Below are 23,883 nucleotides of genomic sequence, written 5' to 3' on the forward strand. Positions count from 1 at the left end.
TGTCACGCGCACACGTTCCGTTTATTACCGGCGAGCGCCAAGTATCATAAAAAAAAAAGAAATTCTTTCGAGGAGAGTCTCCGTGTCGATCGGCTCCTCCGTAAGGCGCGCAATTTATTTCGAGCCTCAACCGGCGGCACCCACGCGCGAGCGGATTTCCGTTTTCCAATAAAATCTCCGCCCGTATACCACGTCTCTGTACGCGTATAACGCGATGCCGCGCGTACACGCTCCGAGATTCCGGGTGAAATCAGATTCTCAGTGTTGCCGCGGAAAATATCCCAAAGCCCGCAATAATAGTTTTTTCGTGTATCGCGTTGCATTGTGCGATCGCCCACGCGCAGTTTTTAATCAATATGGGAATTTGTCTCGCGCAACGTAACAACGGCGTTTCTTATTATCTTTGCGCGATTCCGGAATATATATGGGGTTATTATATCACCAGTCCCTACAACATTTCAGTTTCCGCTACATCGCGATGAATTGGCGAGAATATATACAGAGAGATTGTCTTAAAACTAACTTATAGCCCGGCTATAAATTCTGCGATAAATTTCGAGTAGATTTCCGACAAAAGTTTCGTCAATTTATTTTGCTATAATTTACACTTTTCACTGTGAAACCGTTACCCAAATACGCAAAAGTGATCGTTATACGCACCCAGAGAAAAAATTTTCGGATCCAATGCTATTACACTTGAACGTATCATAAAGTAGGATCGATATTGCGCCAATTATATTTATTATAGTGAAAGGAATATTTTAAACTTAAATGAAAAATTCTAAAATCTAGAATAAAATGATAGTACGTATCGTCTTTTGTCGAATATCGTGGTTCCAACTTGGTGCGTTGTAAGATGGAGGGAAAATTTATTCTAAACGCAAGAATATGTAAACTTACATTTATATAAGTTGTACTCTTGTCTCGATATAGTAAGTCAATCTTTTTTAATTTGATAGAGGAGAATAAGAGTGATTGATTGTATTTTGATATAGTCTTATTTTTATACTAAATGAGGTGAGAAGTATAAATGCGTCAAGAATATTTTTTGTCTCGGTAACAGAAATCCTTTCTGAGGGGGCGGGACAATTTTCTCTTAAACTTTAGCCTGAAAATCTAAAGTCAGTTTAAAGCCGAAAAATAGACGCGAAGATATCGTTATTAGACTGTTTATTGCGACAAGTATTACCGCGTGCCTCAGTGGTCGAATTGGTGAGACGCCCGCCCAGAGTGCAGGAAGGTCCAGGTTCAAGCCCTGGCTGAGGTAATATTTTTCGTAATAAAATTCTCTAATTAGAATTGGCCAGTTGTGTCGTTTATTAATTTTCCTACATTTATCCTGAAAATCGTGTGATCGTGGGACAATGTGGCATTTCGAAGAATTTTATATGAGGGTTTTTTTTTAATTTACCATACATTTTACTAGTAAAATATGTACACAGTATGTATAGTATACCTTATACTTATCCAACATTGATTCTAGTATATGACATACAATCATATACTAGAAGAATATTCAATGCTATGGAATTACAGAAAGTCATGTAACTTATACATATTAGTGCTAGACACTAACTACAGCATTGCAAATCTAACAATAAGGCATCGGAGTATTCTTCTTCTCTTTCTATCACGCTCGCTACTTATACTAGTAAAATATATGGTAAAATTTCAGAAAACTCTTATAAAGTTGTTCAAAATGCCACGTTGTTCCACGATTACATGATTTTCAGGGTAAATTTTAAGAGGTAATTCTCTCCGTGCAGCGATAATTGAAATATTTTTCTTTCGTCTTTTATTCCTTTATAACAGCAGGTATCTGTGGTAATTCGCCTAACGTACTACATAAAGAAAAGGTGCCGAATGACACCGGAGCACACAAACAGCTTCTTGTACAAAAGTTAATAGTGTGATCAAGAGATTAGTATACGTGAGACGTAAAATCGGACAAAAAGCCGAGCGACCACTTGGTATTTCTACGTAATCTACAACAAAAGGATGAGACAAGTTTCCTTTTAACTCCATTTTTCAGTATGCGGTCGTATATCGCGAACCTTTTCAAAGAACCCCCTCGTAAAAGATTTCCTCGTGTTCGTATTCCGAAATCGGACTGGTGGCGAGAAACCCTGTTTCTTCTTCCATGCATGCAGCGAAGATTGACGACTCGTAAAACCGAGCTCCGAAGATGCACTATCGTAGTCCAACGCATTATGGTAACAAGAAACGTTAGCTTGACCCACTAACCGACTTTTGCTGCATGTTATTTTTTTTGGAAAACTTCAGGTCAGGAAGACGAACCTTCGGGAACTCACGAGAGAGGATATTTAAAGGAATCTCCCAACGGCACGATTGTTAAAAACTCGGAAACTGTAATTGACGATGCCTTTTCGGTCACCCGCAGATTCTGGGTTGGGATACGTGCCACTTTGTCCAGGAAATTAAGTTTATTCTTATAGGAATAGAACACCCAAGAACTTACAAATACATATCATAAATTTCCGAAATCCTATACTTTCTACAGGTCAACTTTCGAACCCTGACGGACAGAGAAATTGCCTTTCTTTTATAGTTTCTTCCAACTTTCTTTTTCTCCCTCACGTTCAACGGATCAGTGTCGGTGCATCTTAGAAAACTTAATCTGGTTTTCTAATTTTTTTTCTAATCCCTTTTACTACAATTTGCACGCATTAGAAATGCTTTCAATACTTCCATGAATTGTAATCGCGGCATAAAAAGTTGTTTTCTCTCCAAGGAAAGGAAGAAATTGCAAGTAAGCGACGAAAACGCAGTCGGGGAAACATCGCGCGCAAATGTGATAACGACGGAAGTTGAGCGATAGATCGTTTTTGCGCGCGCGTGACGTATCCAAGGAAGTTCACAGACGTGACTCCGATGTCCGGCGCGATTATTCACCGGATCGCGCGAGGAACTCGGCTTCCTCGACACAGTGACCTCGTCAATTTTCGGTGGAGATAGTCGGTACCCTCGGAAGGATTCGAGCCTCTTCCCGCGGCGGCGAGGATTTACGGATGTCATAAAGCACTAAAAACGGTTACGGTAACTTCGCGCGACGTGGCAGTTTTATTCGCGCCATACATTCGGCGGGCGACGGCGGCTGAGCGTCTACCATATCGTCGCTCAAAAACGTACAAAAGTAACAATGAAACGTGCGATTTCGCCTGGGCGCGTCGAAAGTTCGCCGCGGCGCTAGGAAAACCCACGGGCGCGCAACTTTTCGCGAACACCTCGTGTCCCCCTGCGCTTACGCGCTATACGCGCGGGGCGAGGATGTATATCTCCACGCCAGCCCAGACAAACCATGCGCCACTTCCTCTCTCTCATAAATAAATATGAGCTCAGCCTCGTCCGTCTCTCTCCCTCCCGGGCTGTCGTATTTGTCGACGTGCGAAAAAGAAAGGCGACCGAGCGGCGGGCAAACGGCGAGCCATGCCACGAGAGGAGATATCTCGACATTCTTCCTCCCGTGCGTAGCGGTACGCGTCAGCCGTCGTCACTATCTTCTTCTCGAGAGAAGAGCTATCGCGTCCCGCGTGTCCTCGAGCTCCGATAATGTATTAGCTTCCTGGTAGAATGTGACTGAGCGTCAGCGGCATTCCGAACTTTAAAGCATAAGGCAACGGCACAAGATACTATTTTTCCTGGATTCCTTACGAGAGTCAATCAGGATGCAGAGTTTTAGATCAGCGGGTCAATTCTGTATCTTATACTGTAGTGAAAATGCTAAAAGTGAGTAGCTCTTTCTAACTGTCTTCTTCTTCTTCTTCTTCCTCTTAATTTAAGCTTGAGGCCTGTTTTTCCGATTAATTCGTCTCTCGTGATTCGGATGTCCAGCTGTCCATCCATATCTTTGGGGGTCTTCCTGGGGGTCTTCTGGATGTTGGTTCCCTATCTCTTGCTGTTCTCTCTTCCCCCATTCTGGATACGTGATCGTTCCATTCACGTCTTCTCCGTCTTACTCACCTGACGATGTCTGGAACATCGCAGGTTTCCCTGATCACCTCGTTGGGTACTCTGTCTCTGAGTGTCTTTCCCAGGATGGTTCGGAGAATCCACATCCCTGTCGTGCGGGCCATGTTCTTGGTTTTCTTTCTCTTTCTAACTGCCCCCTCTGAAAGAGACAAAGCCGCTCATTTTTAGCAGTTTTACTATGTTGCAAGATGCAGAATTGACCCCCAGGTAACTTCAGTCTAAATCCTCATTGGCTGTCGTAAGCGATCCAACAGGAAAACTAGTACCATTGGCTCGATTCTATAATATAGTGAACGCAAAACGCAAGACTCTAAGCCGCAACCGAGAAATCGGTCGACGACAGGTCATTTTTCTCACATTTGACTGTGATTGGTCGATTTCTTGCGATTTGCGTCTATTGTAGAATAAACTTAACGGATGGATGAACCGGCGGAAGCTTCGGGTACTGACCGGGGTTTATCGCGGGGTAAAAGTGTTGGCGGCGCAGCGAGCGGAGGGAGGGAGGCGATTTTTCGCCGTTAATGAAGCTGTCCCTCGCCCTGAAACGGTCGAGTATTAGCGGATACTCGGTTAGCCGTGGAAATTGCAGCGTCTCGCTCTCGCGCGCGACAGCGCAATTACAATAAACGGCGTCTCTCGCTACCGGCACGGCACGTACCCTCCTATCTTTCATCCGTCTCTCTTTCACCTCCCCTCAGTTTACGCCGTCTCCGAGAGCCTCCTTCTCCTCGGGCTAACGTTTGTTCTCACTCGCGGTAGGTAGAGAGCATAAGCGGCACGCTTACGTAGCGGGGTCGGGGCTTAAATTAAATCCGGCTAATGTAACCGACGGGTATATTAGATCTCTTGTCTGCGGGCGCGTGTCCTCCCCCTCGCGCGCACACGGACTCTCGGGGTTGGCCCGTGGAAGGGCGAGTAGGCAGACGATGAGCCTCGAGACGCGATGCCGAGGGGTAGACTCCGGTAAAGACGAAACGCGCCGGTGATCAAGCCGCGTAATCCTTTACTTTTTCATCGGCTGTCCCGCATTTCGCATTTATTGACTTTCTCTCACCGCATCTCCCGATTCTGCGATATACATCCGTCGAGCCACGGCCGCAATTTAGCTGCCACGCTATAAATTCCTACTGAATTAATAATAATCACGGAGTGCTCGATAATAATAACTCACGGTGAACATTAACCGGCCGAAAAGTAAATTATAACAAACGCGTATATTTTAAATTAAATAAACGCATTTCCGGCGATTTGTATTTTCACAAATAATATTTTTATGGCAAACAGAATCGACTAGCTTTCAAGTAAAATATTTATGCGCATTATTTCAAAGGCGATCCTCAAAGTAAACGCGAATATCGTCGAAAAGAGATTCCGGGCATTGTTACACTTATTGTTAATATGACTATATTAGCTTTATAAATCTTAAGCTTTCCAAGAATAAGGGAGCGCGTTTTTGTCAAGCTGCTTTTTGGCACGGCGCTGCGAAAGTCTGCGGTCTCGCTGCATCCAGACATCTGTATGCGCGCCGTCTATATGTGATATCCACAGACGTGACGGCGGAAAGGTTGGCGAAAGAGGGAGACGGGAATAAGAGAACGAAACGGAGATAGAGGAGGATCAAAGAGAATCCGGTGGAGGTGACGACGTTGTCTACCGGCGCCGGAAGCTCCGTGATCGAATCGCTAATTAGCACTCGCTCCCAGCCGGAGGACTCTTTGAGAGTAGCAACTACTTCTCTCCCGTCGTTAATGCATTCGGATCGAGTAAATCCATTTTAAGCTCGCTACGCCGCGGCTGCGGTGCCTGGGACGCAAACTTGTCGGGAACAATTAATCGTATTTATTTAAAGATTTACGGCGTGACCGATTTCCCGATTAGAACGGGAAATATCGGGCAGTCGGGACGCGCGCTAATGCACTTCAATTCTCGGAAGCGCGACTCGGCAGTTAATTAGTCGTTATATGTTGTAACAACTGTGTGTAAATCTGTATACTGTACACGCGGAGAGAATTTTCTCTTCAAATTTATCCTGAAAATCATGTAGTCGTGGGACAACATGGCATTTTCAACAACTTTACGAGAGATTTCTCAAGTTCTGTCATACATTCCACTAGTAAAATGTATACCAACTGTAAGTATAATTACTAGTAAAATGTGTGGTAAAATTTAAAAAAAAACCTCATAAAAGTCTTCGAAATGTCACGTTATCCTACGATTACATGATTCTCAGGATAAGTTATTTAAAAAAACCTCTCCTTGTAGTTTATATTGGCACCGAACGTAAAAATTCTACATGCAGAGAATTCTCTTTTGAAATTTACCCTGAAAATCATGTCGTGGGTCAACACGGCATTTTGAAAAACTCTCATCAAATTCTTCCAAGTGCCATGTTGTCCCACGATTACATGATTTTCAGGATTTTGAAGAGAAAATCCTCCCCGTGTACAGTATATTATACGTAACGCTAACTTGTTCCGCAACCTAAACGGATATTTATCAAAGTGATATTAGGAAAAACGATGACACCGATGTCCACAGTGCTTTGTCGGAGCGTTGCAATCGTCCCGCAAGAAAAAAAGAAATTTTGTCGTACGCCCACGGGTGCCATAAACACTAATTCGTATCCCACGCTGGTTTGCCCTCGGGATCGAACGAGCCGGTACCGGAAAGTGATAAGACACAATATCTCACAATTTCGCGCAGGTCTTGCGGGTTTTCGCGTCCGTGGTAGCTAATAAATTATTACGAACGATGACGCCCGAAAATGTGCAATCGACCAATAAATGTTCCGTCAGTGAAAAAAAATAGAGATGGCGATACATCTGTTTTCATTACAACTCCCGCGCCGCGCTAATCACTTACGTCAATTTATATCGATTTAATATCGCGGTGATTAATGTTTACGCCGGCCATCAATATTTCCCGCGTTATCGCACAATAGGCGGACTAAATAAAATTAATCGCTCGCATTTGCCTGATTCGTGAAAAATTTATCGCCGTACCTGCGAGCGGAAATGCAGAAATTGTACTGTGCATCGAATGCGTTTCTATCAATTGTCCGACGCGAATCCGCTGTCCGGGCGGACTCGGGCGAGCTATGCATCAATCTTTCGCGAAAAATCCTTTCCAAAAAGTTATCTCATTAACCGGTCGCGGCGGCCCCCGTTCGCGACGCTCCGACCAAAGGTGTACACGATCTAAGTCCGGCGCGCTTAATTAAGCGAGCCGCTCGTACGCGCGTCTGAAGGGTGGAAAAAAGATCAATAAAATCGCTAGTCTACGGGCGACCGCATTCATCCGCCACCCCATTTCTACAACATATTTTGCAACCTCGCCCCCGTATACGGGCCTCGACTGACCCTCCCCTCGCTCTTCGCCAGCCTCACGTGCTCGTTTCGCCCCCACCCTTCTGTTCACCACCGGGGTGGCGAACGGTGCGCGCGCGCGCGCGCGAGGGTACGCCGATCTACCACTAGATGGTGACGGGGGGCGAGAGCCGTAAGCGAGACGGAGCGAGCGCGCGCGGTCGGACGAGGACGAGAGGAGGCCGTGCGAGAGAGGGTCTGAGAGCCGCGCGCGGGTTACCTCCCTCCCCTCGGCCATCTCGCCGCCGACCAACTGGAGTCTCTCGTCAGCCTGTCAGTTAGTGCCGTGGCGCCGTGACGGTACGGTGTTGGGTTGGTCGGTTGGTACGTTGTTCCTTACCGCGTCGCGTTTCCTCAATGGGCACCTCGTGGACCCAGTGCGCGAGAAGATACGCGGCCGCCGAGGGCCGACAGTGACACGCCGGCGTCGCCGACGTCGCCGCGGATCGAGGTGCCCGCCCGGTAGTTTTGCATTTTTTTTAAAACGGATATTCACGTAGGATCGTGCGAGCCCCAGGAGGCTTTTAAATAGTCTTCTGCCGAGACGAGGGAGGTGTACGTGTGAAATTTAAAAAAAAAATTGCCATCGAGTGAAGGAACACATAGGAGAGACGACAGTTGTGATCGATGATTTCTTTGGTGCTCTTTCTTGGTGTGTGCGCGTACGGTCGCTGATAGTAGAGCACCCGATAGCGGATATACGTGATACATAACGCACAAGGTGAGCACGTTTCCTTTTCTCTCATAATGCGCCCCCTTTTAATTACGCGCGCGCACGTCAAGCGGGACCGGAGTACGCGGACACGCGGTGTTGCGCGCAGCGGCAACGTGAAAATTGTCAAAGGGTGCAGTGCGCGCAGTACGCGCGGCCGCTATCGATAGCGGCGTATGTAATTTCGCCGTGATATCTGTAATTACGTCGGGAAATTAGAATATAAATTGCCGACGGGAGAGCAGTGAGTTTCAATTGTACTGTCCGGAATTTACATTAGCGCGTTCCCGTCAAACGATCTGCGCTTTAGCAAACCTGCATACTTTAAAGGTATTGATAAAATCGTATTTTGTAACAAATTATTTGTAATACTCACCGTCACCGGTTTTGTATATATAATCGTAATTTCAGTCGCGAGATAAAGGACCAAATTTTATTTTCGCATGGTGTTCGGTAATTTTTTTACTAAAACGAAGGGGACATTTCTCTCCCCAGTCGTTGCCTCGCGTAGTGGAATTAGAAAAATATTCAACTACGTTCTTCTACGCTAGCCTCGAGATGCCCTCAGAGATTTTCTACTCTACTAGTCTATTCTTTTCTAATCCGGTCCCGAGAAATGTCGGGCGGAATCTGATTTCCTTCTTCTTTCGTTGTCACTCATTGTCGCCTCGTCCCTCACGTTGGAAATGATTGCGATGAAGCCGTGAAGGGATTCCATGCATTTCGGCCGAGGAGTCAGGATAGCATCGATTAATTCCGTAAGCTCCACTTCCGACGAAAAGCGAATGCGAGGAGGAATCAAATGGAAGAAGATAAAGAGTGAATAAGGTGGATTAGCGAGAGGAGACCCTCGAAGGGTTCGTCGACGACTGTCGGCACGCGGAGGACAGGGAGGCGGGGGGGACAAATGAAATTTCGTCGCGGCAAATTGTCCGAAAGCGACGCCGCAGAAATCACCCCGACGATTAACAGAAGATCTCCTAAGACTTGCTAATTTCCTGCTTGGAGCGCCGGGCCAGGGAGAGGCAATATCGAATCGGAACTCCCATCCATTAGCGCGGCGATCTATTTGTTGGAGACGCCTTAAATCCTCTGAATCGAGACGTGGACTGGTTCGCCAAGAGTTGTTTAATCCTCGCGGCCCTCAAAATACGGCGCACGTTCCGGATCCACGTAGTTTCGAGGTAGCAAAATAACGCAACAGGCAATGACGGATGAAAGAGAGCGGAGGAAGTCGAGCGGAATTGGAAATGGTCCAACCGAGTCCCCGATCCTCCATTTCTATGCGATTTCGATTCCTACCGGTGCCAAGTTCGAGTAAATTAGTTGTACGGGTGTTTACTACAAATTACACCGGGGTCGTTAATGCATTTGGACGAGATCCGAGTGGGCCACTTTTCTCCGTGGAAATATATGTATTCGCTGTGTCAAGATTTCATATTTCATTATGGAAAACAAACAGAGAGAGAGAGAGAGACCCTCGTTACGGTTACGCCCATGTCTCAACGCTTTCGGGAATGGGAACATGAATTGAGAGGGCATAAACTGTCGTTATGAGAAATCGAAGATCGTGCCTCACTCCGTCGAATGCCGAGCGTGTTCGATGTCGCGCGATTTTAGTGGATTTAAGCGCAGTCAGGAAAGTAGGTTCTGAATATTGATGAAGGGATATGAATATATTCATAGGGGCTAACAGTTTATTTCTACAGCCGGGTCGAATCGGCTCGCATTGATCACTCGTTCGATTCGCGCAGCGCGGCCTTTCGACGGTAAATTCGAACGATTAATATTCGTAGATCCGTGTTCCGCGTCCCGTCCCGGGCTGGGAGGTCGCAAAGTTCTCCGGTTGCGACCCCGAAAATCCTTCAATTTCCTACTTTCCATTACGCCCGTGATTGCTCGATGTAGATTCCCGACGCGACGGCGCGCTTGACAGCCTCGCAATCTTTAGTCCCGGCTCATAATATCTTCATTACGAGACAAGAGCCTGGGCGAATTTTACGACAACTCCCTTGACGACTTCGCAGCGGGATTGACTGCTGCCGAACCGGTCGTAAATTATTGTCTAGTTATTATTAATCCGCGCGACGACGGCTTCACGATCGATACTCAATCGCCCGACGTGGATCGTTCCGTCTCGCATTATCGCGGCGGTGATGATAAATTCCGCCGGCTCGGGCGCGCGAGGGAAAAACGATAAATTAATATCCGCGCGATAAATTTTCCGCGACGTGGACAGTGACGTTGCCGAAATAATCGAAATGCTAATTATTCATTTGCATAATTAACGCGAATGCAGTAAAGCGACCTCCGGCGCACCGTGAGCGGTCCCACATGCCATTGGAGATTAACGGTAGCGTGCGTCCTGTTAATGTTCATTTTGAATATTAACTCCTCGGAAATGAACGTGCACGATCGCCGAATCATTATGGCCGAATTTAACGCGGCTGAGTGAACCGCGCGTATGCAGCCCCGCCGCTATGAATTTCCGGCGTTATCATTTTCAGAATCGCCTGCCGCTGCGGCTGTTGTGCAGAATCGCGATGACACACCGTCATCATTGTAAATCTCTATCGTCGCTCTGGGTATCTATTTAATTGAAATTTCCTACGTCACGCATTTGCGCCGTTTATTATGTTATAAATAATAATTGCGTGTATAAATTTTATGATATACGCCGGTCACGTTGAAAAGATCTGGACGAAATGATATGAGCTGCGCTGTCGATCGTTGGTGTAACCGAGCGGAAGAAAAGCATTTTGCTTTGTATTCTCTTTGAAAGACGCGCTTTGTGGCTAACAATAAGACAGCGTTGACAAATGAAATATTATTTCCCTCGTGCGATTTGCTAAACCGAAAGCCGAAACATGCTCGATCTCATAGGACAGTCGTTACAAATTTGTGCGACCGTAACTGTTAAATCCGCACTTTTCGCTGCCTCGCACGTATCGCTTTGTCCGGAACGTGGCGTGCGTCGTTCACGGTCGATTTCGAGAATGAAAAAAGCGCCTTCGTTAAAATAGAAAACGATCTCTCCGTTTTAAAGAGACTCCCGGCGTTTCGGATTTGGCTTCTCTCAGGGGTCCGTTTTGGCCGTCGGTGTCCAAACACGAAGCGAAACAGCGGGTGGCCTATAGGCACGATGATGGCTCCGCGTCAACGAGAACGTATCAGCCAGCTGCTGGCGCGGCGCGGCGAATAGATTCAGAGACGGTCGGGGGCCCCTGCACCTGATTGCCGGACATTCATCTACCCCCGGACGTAGAAGGTGTACTAACTCCGTGGGAACCCACCGCTGTTCTTTCACCCCCTACGCGTGCTTGTTGCACAATGGCCGAACGCGCATGGCCGTGAGATAATGGCTTTCTAATTGCCGCGCGCGACTGTGTGCGGGACTCTTATAGTTTCAGAAAAAAAGAGGATGCCGAAATAGAGAAGGAACTACGGAAAGGAAAAATATAAGGAGAGAAAGCGCTGAGAAATAAACGATACTCTTGTCGCCTGTAGCTTCTCCAGTCAAATATCCCTGCGCGCAGTTAATTGACAACGAGGAATAATTCATGGGTCTTTCAATTGTGTCTCAAGTCTTTTTCACTCGATGTGTTTTATTACGCCTCATATAATACATGTGTTTCATATAATTATACAATTTTTCTGTTAAACGCAACCAACGCAAAGTAGGTTTTTTTTAGTTGAATCCGGTCTCTCGATCGTAATGACATCAGGCCTGAGAATGATACTCGTACTTAATAAAATCGGAGCACCGGGTTCGACCACGGGCACGAGCGCAAGACTGGTCTCCAATCGCCGGACTCGGGGACTCTGGATTGTCCGAACGATTTCGCGACCTCTGGCTCATTTGTCGGGTCAAGCTTTAACGATCGTCGCGCGGGCGTTGTTGCGCCTTAATGCCCCGCGGCGGCCGTCCTTCGCATATGAGCCGCAAAATCGATTCCCCGGACTCGGTAAACCGATCATAAATTCGAGCGTCTTAGAACGCAGGTAGAACGTCGCGGCTAGAAAGAGGAGGTGGAGTAGGAGGTCGTGCATCTCCTCGACCTCCTCGGCAGCGGCTCCACGTTGCACCTTTCGCGCGCATAATGTCGCGGTTTTAAGTGCCCACGCGTGCTCCCTTCTTCCTCTCACTCCCCTCCCCCCCCCCTCTCTCTCTCTCTCTCTCTCTCTTTCTCTCTCTCTCCCTCTCTCTTTCTCTCTCTCTCCCTCTCTGCTCCTTTTCATGAAACGCGTCAGGAGATCGAGAGAGTGAAAGGATGAAATATGTAAGACAACATAATGTTACCTCCTAAGGGATACACCTGACGTAGGAAGAACGCTCGGAGTGCCTGTACCGAATATATCCACCCTCGGGAATAAACGGCCTGGGCCATAATTCATTCTAAATACTTGTATGCTAATAACGATGCCACGATGCAGCGGAAATTTACTATTCCCAGGCGTTCCCCGGTAGTCTTCCTGCCGCTTTGCCCTCCGTTCTTTTCGTACGCCTTTCTGTTCTTTATCCCTTTATTCCCGTCGCTCTGTCTCCAAACCGCCAACCGTCCCTGCGCGCTCCCCTTTTTTACTCACTGTTACTTCCCCCCGCCCTCCTCCCGTTCTTCCTCCCCGACCGTCGCGAGGACTCGAGGAACCGGCGTATTAGCTTTATATTATACGCGCGATAGAATTTATGCAACGGCCGTGGGATCCGTAATCCCGTAGAACCATAAAGTCCGTTATCTCGATCGTTTATCCGCGGTGCCGCGTCTCCACGTTTCGGTATCGCGACCCCCTCCTCCTCGTCCTGACTTTCTTTCTGGCCGCTATGGGAAGTCAGTGGAGAAGCGAAATTGAAATCCTTCTCCACGAATGGCCCGCGGAAGACGGACGACGCGGATTCATCCGTTGAAACAGTGGATACACTTCGAAACTTCGTGGTATACGACCATATATTTCGAGCCTTTATGCCTTCCCTTTTCATCCCTCGTGCTAGTGGCATAAAGAACGTTCGGGGCCGCAGAAGGCCAGTCTGTTATACCTTGGCGCTACTTCGTTTCGATGACTCCACCCTGGTTTCTAGCGCCTCTTCTACGCCTTGAATATCTCCGAAACCGTTCATTAATTGCGCACGATTTCGGTTATTATTCTTGAACATTGTACAAATTTTACTGATGTTTAAGTTAATTTTTATATAGAGAAATGTATGAACTTTAGTTATAACAAACCTATGTACCACAAAGTGAGAAACAATCTTAATATTCGCTTTTATAGTGGAAATTGCAGAATATCAAATTATTCCCACGCAGTAAGCTCGGGTATTTCGGGTTAATCGTTTGAAAAGGTAGGACTATGTATTTCATAAACGATGCGACTAACATGAGACTTTCCTTAACGAGAAAACTCCAAGGGGTAAATTAATTAACATGTCGTGACTTGGAATGAGAATCTGCAAACAGTAGCGAATGTTGCATTTACTCGCAACGATATCAGCACCGTGGAACTATAACCGTTTTCTAAATTGTGGAAAGCTTTTAGTCTCGCTAACATTATGAATTTTAGATATATTATGTCTTTGTGGAAATTTGCACGCGTTAAAAAGTTTCTCAGAGTTTATTATTTATAAACAATAAAATTCATAAGGCTCTGACGCGTAATCACGAGTCGAAGGCATAAAGGATATAAAAACCAAGACAGGATGTTAGTGTCTAAATGATTTTAATTTTGAAATTTATTGCGAAAAATTTACCTCGGCCTGGGTTTGAACCTGGACCTTGCTCTCACTAGGCGGGAGTCTTTATCTTAATTCTTTTTGCTCGTAATATCTTGCGCTTTTACGCTCTAAAATAATAGATCATAAAGACAGAATATTAAATTATATAAGTAACAATATAATATCTATTTAAAATAGTAAAGGTATATAAAGAAAATTTTTTCGCATATCGACGATATTCACTATTTGCGATTTTAGACATTATTAGTTGGCTGTTCACGTTAATTTAAAATCATCAACCATTGCGTCAGGCAGAAAATGACGCGATAGGAAATAACTTTGTGTTTCAAAAAGCAGCACTTTAAATTCAGAAGATGTGTCTCTCGTTCTTCGAGATTCGATTTAGCTTCTTTGACGGCGTATCAAATTTGCTTGTGAATTCTGAAAATGAAATTCCCCGAACAACCGGTATTACGCGCGAATATTTAACGTTACCCGCTGTTGCGGGATATGCTAATCGTCGTAAGAGTAGCATTCTCAAAATTACAAGGCGCGAATATCAAATAAAACGAAGAGTATATACGGCACCTGGGGTTCGCCGCTGCGGACCGAAACTTATTAAGTTAAAGTTTCCCGAACGTGACAATTCGCGTGACCGTTTTGGCGACTGCGCGACGACTTTATGCAAATTGCGGGTCATCAAACGTCGTCGAGGGGTGGAGGGGCGGAAGACTGCCCTGTGCAGTAAACGCTTTCTTTCTCGCCGAAAAATCGGTGGCGCGACCGGAGCCGAGTGCACGCGTGGCCTAACAAGACCCTCTCCTTCGCGTCTCACTCTGAATGCTGCGCTAACGAGTCCAGCCGGTAAATTATTTCGTAAAAGGCGGCGTTTTACGCGGTATCCGCCGCGGCATCCGAGTTATAATTTCCGCCGTGGCGACTTTATGGGAGCCGGTCAGCCTCGACACGCAGCTCTAAACGCTACCCGTAAGCTGCAATCAATTCAGCGTACAGCTGTACCTTAGTGCGCGCCATGAAATTCTTTGACGACCACACGACGCTCTCGAGGTGCTTTTAAAAACACTTTGCGCATATGATACTTTCGGTATTCACGGCTATTATTTAAACGCTTATTAATAGGCCTTTATATCACCCGTTAAACGGCATTTGTATGAGGATGTTCTCTTGTATATCTAAGTAACCACGTTCATTGTTTCTGCACCCGTGTTTATGGCATGTTTAACAGATAAAATTTTCTAGAGATTGCCGATTAAATGAAACGTTTTCTACTGAAATATAGCCGTATAATACAGGGAAACTGCTTACATAATTCTTTGATAATTGTTGTGTTAAAAAGAGATTATATTTGATTTTTTATATTGGGACACCGTAATATTTTAAACACAATAAAACTTGACAGCGGATAAAAACTTGATTTCACCTTCGGACAGTCTTAAGGTTTCGTGCTTGCAATGCCAATTAATACCAATAATTCCATATGCTTTTAATTTAATTTTTATCAGCGAGCAGACCGTTCGTCTCTCGATTCCGTCGAAATTCCGTCGAACCTTTAATCTGACGACACTTTCGCATTTTAATTGAGCTAAGGCTTTACAGTTGCATTTCCTATTAAAAGAGGGTGATAACTTAATCACATATAATTGAATTTAATTACTCTTGGAAAATATACAGCATATATATTTACGCGCGCGCTCGTGTACTTAGAGATTTTTAAGGCTCGCATCGTCCGACGGCTCGTAAGTTTCTCTCAATTCGACACCGAGTTTAATTTAATCCAAATTTATATTCCAAAATGAAACCTCGCTAAAAGCAGCGGCGATTTAATTAAACGTAAATTAAGTCGACAATCGTTTACAGTATATACCGGATTAACGCTATTACGGTTCGTCGGTGGTCGTCGGCACGGAATACTGAATATCCAATTTAAAAGTCTCAAGAAACTTGAAACCTCTCCCCCTCCCCTTCGTGAGAGGCACGGAAAAGCGGGTACGCGTTCTCGTCCCTCAAATTTATCCACGGAATAATAGATAAAGCGTACTTTTGCCTCGACACGTTCACGGCACCGGAAGGGAAGGAAAAGTCTCTCCGGCTTATACCGTCTGCACGAAATTAGCATGCAAGTCCGTCCGGCGTTGTTCCTAAACGCCGCCATGGGTAAAACATTATACCTCGTTCCACGGAGAACGTCGGCGGCGCGGCGTCGCGTGGCAGGGCGAATTTTCAAACGTCAAACGGGGAATCGGCTACCACAGCCCAAACCACCGCCACCATCGCCACCACCACGGTCACGGAGGCATCATTACCCTTTAATGCATACGGACGTCCTTTGTGTCTTTTGAGGACTTCTCTCCCCCTCCCTATATCTCTCCCGCCGGCTGCCCACGTGCGCCGCTCATACAAAAAAGCGGGAGCAAAGGGACGGAGCCGGACATACAACGCGTGTCGCGTGGGGTCCAAAGGTGGTCCGGAGGGGGGGGGAGGGCGGTGCGGGCAGGGACGCGCGCCGTGGGCAGATGAACAGAAAGGGAAGATTTTCAGTCAAAGCGAGAGGGAAGACCGGGGTACTGATAGGGAGTAGGTAGGATAGATAGGCGGTAACCGACCTTCTTGCTGGACACTGCTATCACGTGGACGCAAGAAGCCTCCCTTCATTATGTATTCCATTTCACTCTCGTATTCCCTTTTACCCGGCTCGTCATCCATTGTCAACTTTTCCCATAGATCTATATGCTCGGCCCCTGTGTAGCTTCCTTTTTTATCACTAGCTGCCCTCTCGGTCGCAGCATCTCTTGGTTTGCACACGCGGAGTGACCGAAACTGACCATATGAAAGAATAATTCTCCGACACGTGTCGATATATGAGATCACGATCGTGGCATTCATCTGTAAAAACATTTTATTCTTTTGTTTTTGCTCATCTTACAGAATATACTTGACGTAGGCACATTCCGATGCATTTAAAATGGATTATATAATAATAATATAGGAAGAGGAAAGTTCTCTATTATGAGATAGGAGTCTAATATGGGATAGTAGAGGTTTGCAACGTCCAAATTGAAATTCTCTTTCGCAACGATTGCACGATCTAACATCAATTTTCTACTAAACAGATTTCGTTCCAAGGGCAATAAATTCATGGTGGTGCCAACAGATGGTGCCTATTGATTTAGCAGAAACTCCGCCGTCTCATATTAGGCGCCTATTTCGTAATAGGGACCTTTCCTCTAATGCCCGGCTTCACCAAACGTCGCTTACCTTTAATCTCGGTTTAATTCGTGTTTGTCTCTTTGTAAAGTAACAGTTGGAAAGAGAGACAACGAATTAAGCTAAGCTTAAAGTTAAACGACGTTGGTGAAACCGGGCCTAACAGTGGTGAAATGGCGTGGCTCTTCGGTAGGGCAATAACCCCTCTTCGAAATGTGTTTGGGAAACATAAGGCAAATCTGAAGATGGAATCTTCAACATCGCCAAAACACTTGGCTCTGTCTCCGAGGATCGCGGTAGCCCGGAACAAGGCGAATCCGCTCCCCAAACAAGCGTGAAGCACCACCGGTTTTAGTGGGACAATGAATTATTCTGTCCCGACGAACGTTTTCATTCGCCTCTCCCACGTCGTCGAGAGGGAAGACAGCAAAAGAGCGGGCGAGGAAGCGACCCTTTTTTCCCTGAGAATCCGCTCAGGGGTCAAATCGTCGTTTCGCAGGACAGTTTTATTACGTCGCGAGATCGCGTCGCGGTTGTGCCTGCGTTCGCCCCGCGTTGCACGCCGTATAGAGAGAAATTTCCGGAGTGACGTGCGGGCATAATTATGCGGAAATTATCCCGAATGAGATCGCGTCCTAGCTGCGCCTGTCGCGCATAGCTAGGAGCATTTGCGAGCTTCTCGGGGCAAACTAGGAAATTTGTACACCGATCTTGCGGTTAGTCGACAACGCTGTTGTTACACGCGACTACGAGAATGAGAGCGAGACGGTTCATTAAACCAATCGAGGAACGGCAAAGTATATTTACTTCGGGGTTTAATTGCGAGCCAAGTAACGCTGTGGATAACGCAAAGCAGCATAGACGAGTGTATCCCCTTTTGCCTGCCATTATACATTTTTGCAGAGGAAAAATCTGCGACGGGGCTGATGCGTATGATTATATGAAATTGTTGCGCGTTCGCACAGGACCCTTTAATCTTTCCTGTGTGCGCAAGGGCGGCGCATTGACGCACTTTTCGCCGAAGCGAAATCGTTTTACTAGAGCGCCTCTGATCGACAGACTGCTTACGGATTCAATTACGCCGGGTTATCGACTTTGTGACTACGATCCGGTCCAATTACAGCCTTGCGCGAGCAAGGAGCAGCGACGATTAATGGAAAAAAAAAAGGAAAATGGTCGCGTCCGGCGATTATAGATCGGCGTGGGTCACAGTTAACTAGCTCGTTCGATCGCGAAAGGTAGTAATCTCGTGATTTCGCGTCTCAGAATTTTATGGCGCCACTTCAGAAAGCAGCGCCTTTTTTTGTTTAATCGCACTTAACTCGCTCACCGTTACATCGTTTTCTCTTTCCGAGACGCCGAAATAATTAGTCGGCCGTCGCTCCGCTCGCATTGGTCCGCTTCATCTCGTCCCGACATTCATTACCATTTGCGTGTACCTTCTGTTTGAATACTTCGGCAGGCCATCAGTTAGGACACTAATTTATTTACCGATCCCCCGTATTTTCCCTCCGCGTAGCGAGAGCGTAGTTCCGCGATACATTGCGCGATCGCGCCGTATTGTCTCACGCGCAATTAGCGTGCGCGAAGCGCGTTAGCCGGGCCGGGTGCTCGATTACGCACGCATCTTAATTTAGCGGCGCGCTCGTAGAGGCAATTAACGTCCGTACGAGTTCCCGTCTCGTTGATTTTAGGAGAGAGAGGCGTGTGCCACCGCTGCCACCCCGTTTTACCTCGCTTCCCCCCTCATCTGGCATTATGGATGGACGGTCGAGCCTTTATTAATCCCGTTATACGGTTCGGTTACCGAGGATGAAACGAGGAGGTCAATCAGTAGTAATTGCTCTTCCGGTTCGGAGATTTTATGCAGAGGCGCGACGCGAGATTTAATCCTTGACCCTTCCTGCTTAGGCTTAGACGTCAAGCTGACATGAATACAGGAGACACTTGACACCGTGCTATCTTGATCTTATACTCGAACAAGGTCGTTAAATTTTCCACATAGTTGTACCATGGTAGGTCCACTCCGTTATTTGTTTTGTTTTGCGTCTATCCCTGCTGCGCATCCGACTTTGCTTCTGGACCAATGAGAGAAAAGTTGAACGTGGGGTAGTGTAGCTTTGATACACCACCACACACACAACTACAGCACGTATGCGCCGCTGGATTTGGACCAAAGAGATGGCGGAATACAACGTGATCGGGACCGAAAAGATCAAAGGGCCGACAAACAGTGGACCTACTAATTGTACTATGGTTGTATCACAAAGTCAGAACGCCTCTTGTTCGTTGATCGAGGTTGGAACGTGATAACGGGACATACAAGCACATTTTGCAAAACCTGTTGGTTTTCGTCTTCGACCGCCTATTGCTATCACAGTCGCGTTTGGCGCAAATTTCGCTTCACCAGATTGTGAAACGCGAAGACACGAGGAACCTAATCGCCAAACGTTTTACGATCGATCGATCGCGCCTCATCACGTGACGTCGGCTGAAGGAGCACGAGAAAAAGAACGAACCGGAAGCTTACCTTCTCCGCCGCTAGTCGTCGGCGCTACCCCTGTTCAAATAATAAGTCCGAATGGAAGTTAGATTCCAGCGCAATTGCCCGGGGCAATTCCACCGCGACTCGCAATATCCAAGCTCCGAAGGGAGGCGCGCGGGGGGGCAAGACGGGCAAAGAACTCGGGAGGCTTTCTATCGCGCTTCGCCTCTCGCCGAGCTTTCGGGGACTTTAATCGCTTTAACTGCTTTTTGCGCGCCGAGGGACTTCTGACGGACGGGCGAGCGAGCGTGCAGAGCAGAAGGAGCTAGAAAAATAGAGGCAAGAGTGGAAAAAAGGATGGATACGGGGGTAGAGAGACGCTCATTGTCGGATGTGCCGCGAGAGAGGAACGACTTTTCTGCGGATCCAGCGACAATAAGATCGTCATGCGTTTTCGTTTTTCCTCTTGATCCATCGTACTGCGCCTTGGCGCGCGTGTGCGCACACGAGCGAGCGAGCAAGAAAGAGAGAGAGAGAGATTCCCCTTCTGTTCCTTATGGGCTCTTCCATCCTTCCAGTTTCGGTAGCAGACCGTGCCACGGGACGAGCGTGACTCGTTATTTCCTCGAGATCCCTCCAGAAAACCTCTTCTGGAAGTTCTTTCTTCCCAGCCAAACTCGGCTCCATTGTCGGATCATCGTGACCCTATTGAATTGAAACCCTCGTGAAGGAAGTCATCGTTGCCGGTCGACGGGGCCCGGCCGTCCAACTTTTCCTCCTTGTCGACGTTGCGTCTTCGTCGGCGTCGTTGCCCCCGATGTTGTCGTCTGTGTTTTTGGGCCGAACAACTCGAGGGGAACCGCGACGAGAGTTAAATCGATATCACCTTTCGTCGTTCCGTTTCCCATATTTCGGAATATCAAAAGTCGTAAAGCAAATTAATTAGCGAAGACTTTCGCGTAGACGAAGAAAAGGTAAACGTAGACGCACCAAAAATTGTGCTAAGGAAAATTATCGAAGGTGCTTAGGTTAATTTAGGGACGTTCGATAAATTATAAAGTAAGATTTGTGTAAAAAAATTATTTACAAAAAATCGATAAATTTTTATAAGTGTCCTAAAAAATTAACCATTAATATTTTTACAAAACAAACGGTGAAACAATAATACGAAACGAGGAACAATTCCTTTCTACATTTCACACTTTGAACGACGAAGGGATCGGGGTTTTGTTTTGCTCGCGCAGGGGATGAAACCTCGAGGCTTTTCACGTCCTGCTTCTCGCCGTGCCGTCAGACGTACAAAACGGAAGGACTTAACCGCTACACCTGCAGAAACCGGTAAGACATCCCAAAGTTTATCCGGCGCGGCCCTTTCGGTCGAGAGATCAAACGGATATCTCTGATAATCCACTTAGACGAGGCAGGGAGTCGCGAAAATGTAGGGAGAACGAGGAAGGGCGGTAATAGGACGTCCCGCGGTGATGGATTCGACGAAGGCGAAAACCGTAGGCCTCGGAATACCCGCGGCCGAGCGTGAGTTCGCATCGACCGGCCGGAATAAAGCAGCTCCTTTCTCCGGGGCCCTACGGCCCTAAAAGTCAGCTATCCTCCCGAGGCAAACGTAAAACTGGGTCCATGACAATGAGAGAGAAAGAGAGGCCCCCTTTAACGTAAGCGTTCCCCGGTCGCTTCAGCTGCGCCGTATTATGTACGGCCTGACGACCCGCGTTCGATGTACCCTCGAGGGGGGCATATCTGCTACTCCTGTGTTTAAAGCTGGCTTATTAATTCGCAGCGTGCACCTTTTGTCCTCTTTCTTCCCTGTCGGCGAGCGCGCCGCTCGCGCGGTTCACGGGGGCGACGCCGAACGACGGGACGCGGATCCGTGACTCGGTTTATGTGAGATCGAGCGGATCACGATGGGCTCTACCTCTGGCTGCTCGTGATCGAATCGATTTCGCGCCGATTGCCCCCTGTTCCCATAGCGAGAAACGCGGCGTGCACGATCACGTCGGGTACACCCTTGATTCATGCTCTACACGAGCGTACCTCGCTTTTAATAACAGTCGATATACTTGCGCGACCAAGTGTTTTAGAATCGAATGTAATAGTTTGAGATGCAATAGTAGTTACAATTTCTTTGAATAAAAAAAATGTGTCGTTTCGAACTTAAGACGTATGTGATAAAATCAATTATTGTCCTGCAAATGGGCGTAACAATAGACATCTCTTCGAAATATGGGGTTTATTACAATATACCTTCTGGGGCGAATCGCACCGAAAGAGTTACGCGTTTGACGCGGGCAATTCAACGGAGCAGAAAAAAAGTCACGCACATAAAATATAGCGGAGATTGCTATCATCAAAGTGTCGTAGCGAGGACAGAAGGAGATATGAAGTTTCGCCCCGAGGGCGGCCTAGCTTAGAAACGCTCGTTCGACAATTCCTCGAGGCTCCTAATGCTCCCCGAAGCGTATCTAACATCGAATCCGGCCCCGCAGAATCAAGGGGGATTTCGGAGCTTTGTATACGTACCAGTCGGACCAATTCAACTGCACGACCGCATCTGCCTAGATAAAATTCCTCGCGACTCCTTCATCGATCCCTTCTCCGTCGAGTCTAGCCTGTCCCAGTTAGGATAGCACAGAAATTACCGCGACACCGTGGCGCCACGGCCTTTACGAAATCAAGATCGCCTTGATCGTGACTTGGCACAGCGACAAATATCGCTAAATGTATCGTAATGTACTGATAATCAATTGACAAAAATATTTCCATGAACCTTTGTCGGTACAATTAGAGAATCGGAAACAAATTAATTGAATGTTTTGCATCGCGTCCCCCCAGTCGAACAAAAATAGCTACGAGCAAACTGTCGCGTCTTGGGCAAAAGCGCGGCAATGAGACCGCTTCGCGGAAATTACCGTGAAAAGCTCGTAATGGCCGTGACACCGGCAGTCATCCGTTAAAGACGTCCCGTCTGGGTGTTCTGGATGAATCGTCAGTCGCAGGGAACATTGAGAATTTTATTGGCGGGGACAGGGATATTCATGAGTCGCCGCGGCGAAGTATACTCGCTTCGAGAAAAATGTCAAATGAAAAAAGGCTTGACAATAAAAATGGTTGGCCCGATTCCAGATGCTCGAGATTTCTGCGAGGAGCAGCATTCTCTTGTATCTCGTCGGCGATGCTGTAAGTAACGTTGTCATGCGACGTCCACTCGTAATATACCGCGATATTTTTAAAAATCGAGCTTTCCTATATATTTTCCTTTCTTTCTCTCTCCTCCCTCCGCGCGATGCACGGAGCTTTATTCCATATCTACGAGCGTTGATATATGAGAATGCCGTTGGAGAATATTTCCGATATATTCGGCCTGTACACACGCACGGTCGCGCGATATTGTTAATAAAGTGGCGCATTAATACAAAGACATACTTTATTAAAATTTCCGCTCTTAATTTATATCCCATTAAATTAATGCTGCGCTACAATTAATTACTTACTTTATGCCATTGAAAAGGATCGCGTTAGTTGATCGAAACGTTTGACGTTTCTATTAAGAGTTTTACGAGGGGAAAACCGCTGAGGGCATTGTGGTGTACAGATTTGCGGCATTACTGGGCATTACTAGGTATTTTTTGGGGGCATTAGTTTGAGCATTAGGCCTTGCTATTATAAAGATAAAATAAGATAAAATATTCTTTGTTTTCGATGTTGCTTTTCGTAATAAAATGGCAGGAGAGAAGATGCGCTCTCTAATACGGAATGATAGACGATAATCATGAAAGTTGCAACGATGCGAGTGTGCATCTGTAAAATATGTGTAAACGAGGACCGACCACGCGCTGCATTATAATCCTTTTACTTCTGGGCCTTCTACTCCGACAACAAAGTTTCGCGCGGCGCTTTCGCCGCCAGAATTATCGCGGCTCCCCGGGTAAACTGCCGGGGCCAAACGTTGCGGCTCCAAAGTTCGTCGGAATTCTGCGCTCATTATTAACGTCCGCGTAGGCGAAGTGACGCGCGCGCGATACTCGAGAGCGCGTTGTTACCCCAAAATTAACTGCCGGCCAATCCGAAATTGCGCCGCGCAGGTGCGGTTTTACGGGGTGAATTTGTATGTAAACAGGCTTCGATCCATCTCCATCAGCAGCCGGGCCCACGGAATTGGAGTTCGAGAGCTGTTTGGCTGCGCCGTTAACGGAAATTAATGTTATGAACTCAATGTGCCACCAAACCGGACGTGAATTGATACGACTTTGCGAACTGCGCTTATACCGCGATTATGAATCCTACGGAGCCAAATGCGTTCCTTGGCAAGTGTCGTGCTCGATTTTCGAGCGTCATCGAAGCCTCGTTATAAACCAGTCCGGGCTCTTTCTCATTTCCATCGAAC

The 23,883-nt window shown here is 46.8% G+C and overlaps 1 protein-coding gene across 2 annotated transcripts in view; it reads left to right on the top strand.

Moving 5' to 3' along the window:
• The first annotated feature begins 7,639 nt into the window (after positions 1–7,639).
• The window catches only part of LOC105565026 (discoidin domain-containing receptor 2-like), a 103,932-nt gene continuing 87,688 nt past the window's right edge, over positions 7,640–23,883 (top strand). For both annotated transcript variants that reach the window (XM_012017842.1, XM_012017843.1), the window contains exon 1: positions 7,640–8,076. The gene's annotated coding sequence lies outside the window, so the exon portion shown is untranslated. The remainder of the gene's footprint in view (positions 8,077–23,883) is intronic.

Source organism: Vollenhovia emeryi, unplaced genomic scaffold (genome assembly GCF_000949405.1).
Source record: "Vollenhovia emeryi isolate VEMERY1.0 unplaced genomic scaffold, V.emery_V1.0 DF939156.1, whole genome shotgun sequence".
NCBI lineage: Eukaryota > Metazoa > Arthropoda > Insecta > Hymenoptera > Formicidae > Vollenhovia > Vollenhovia emeryi.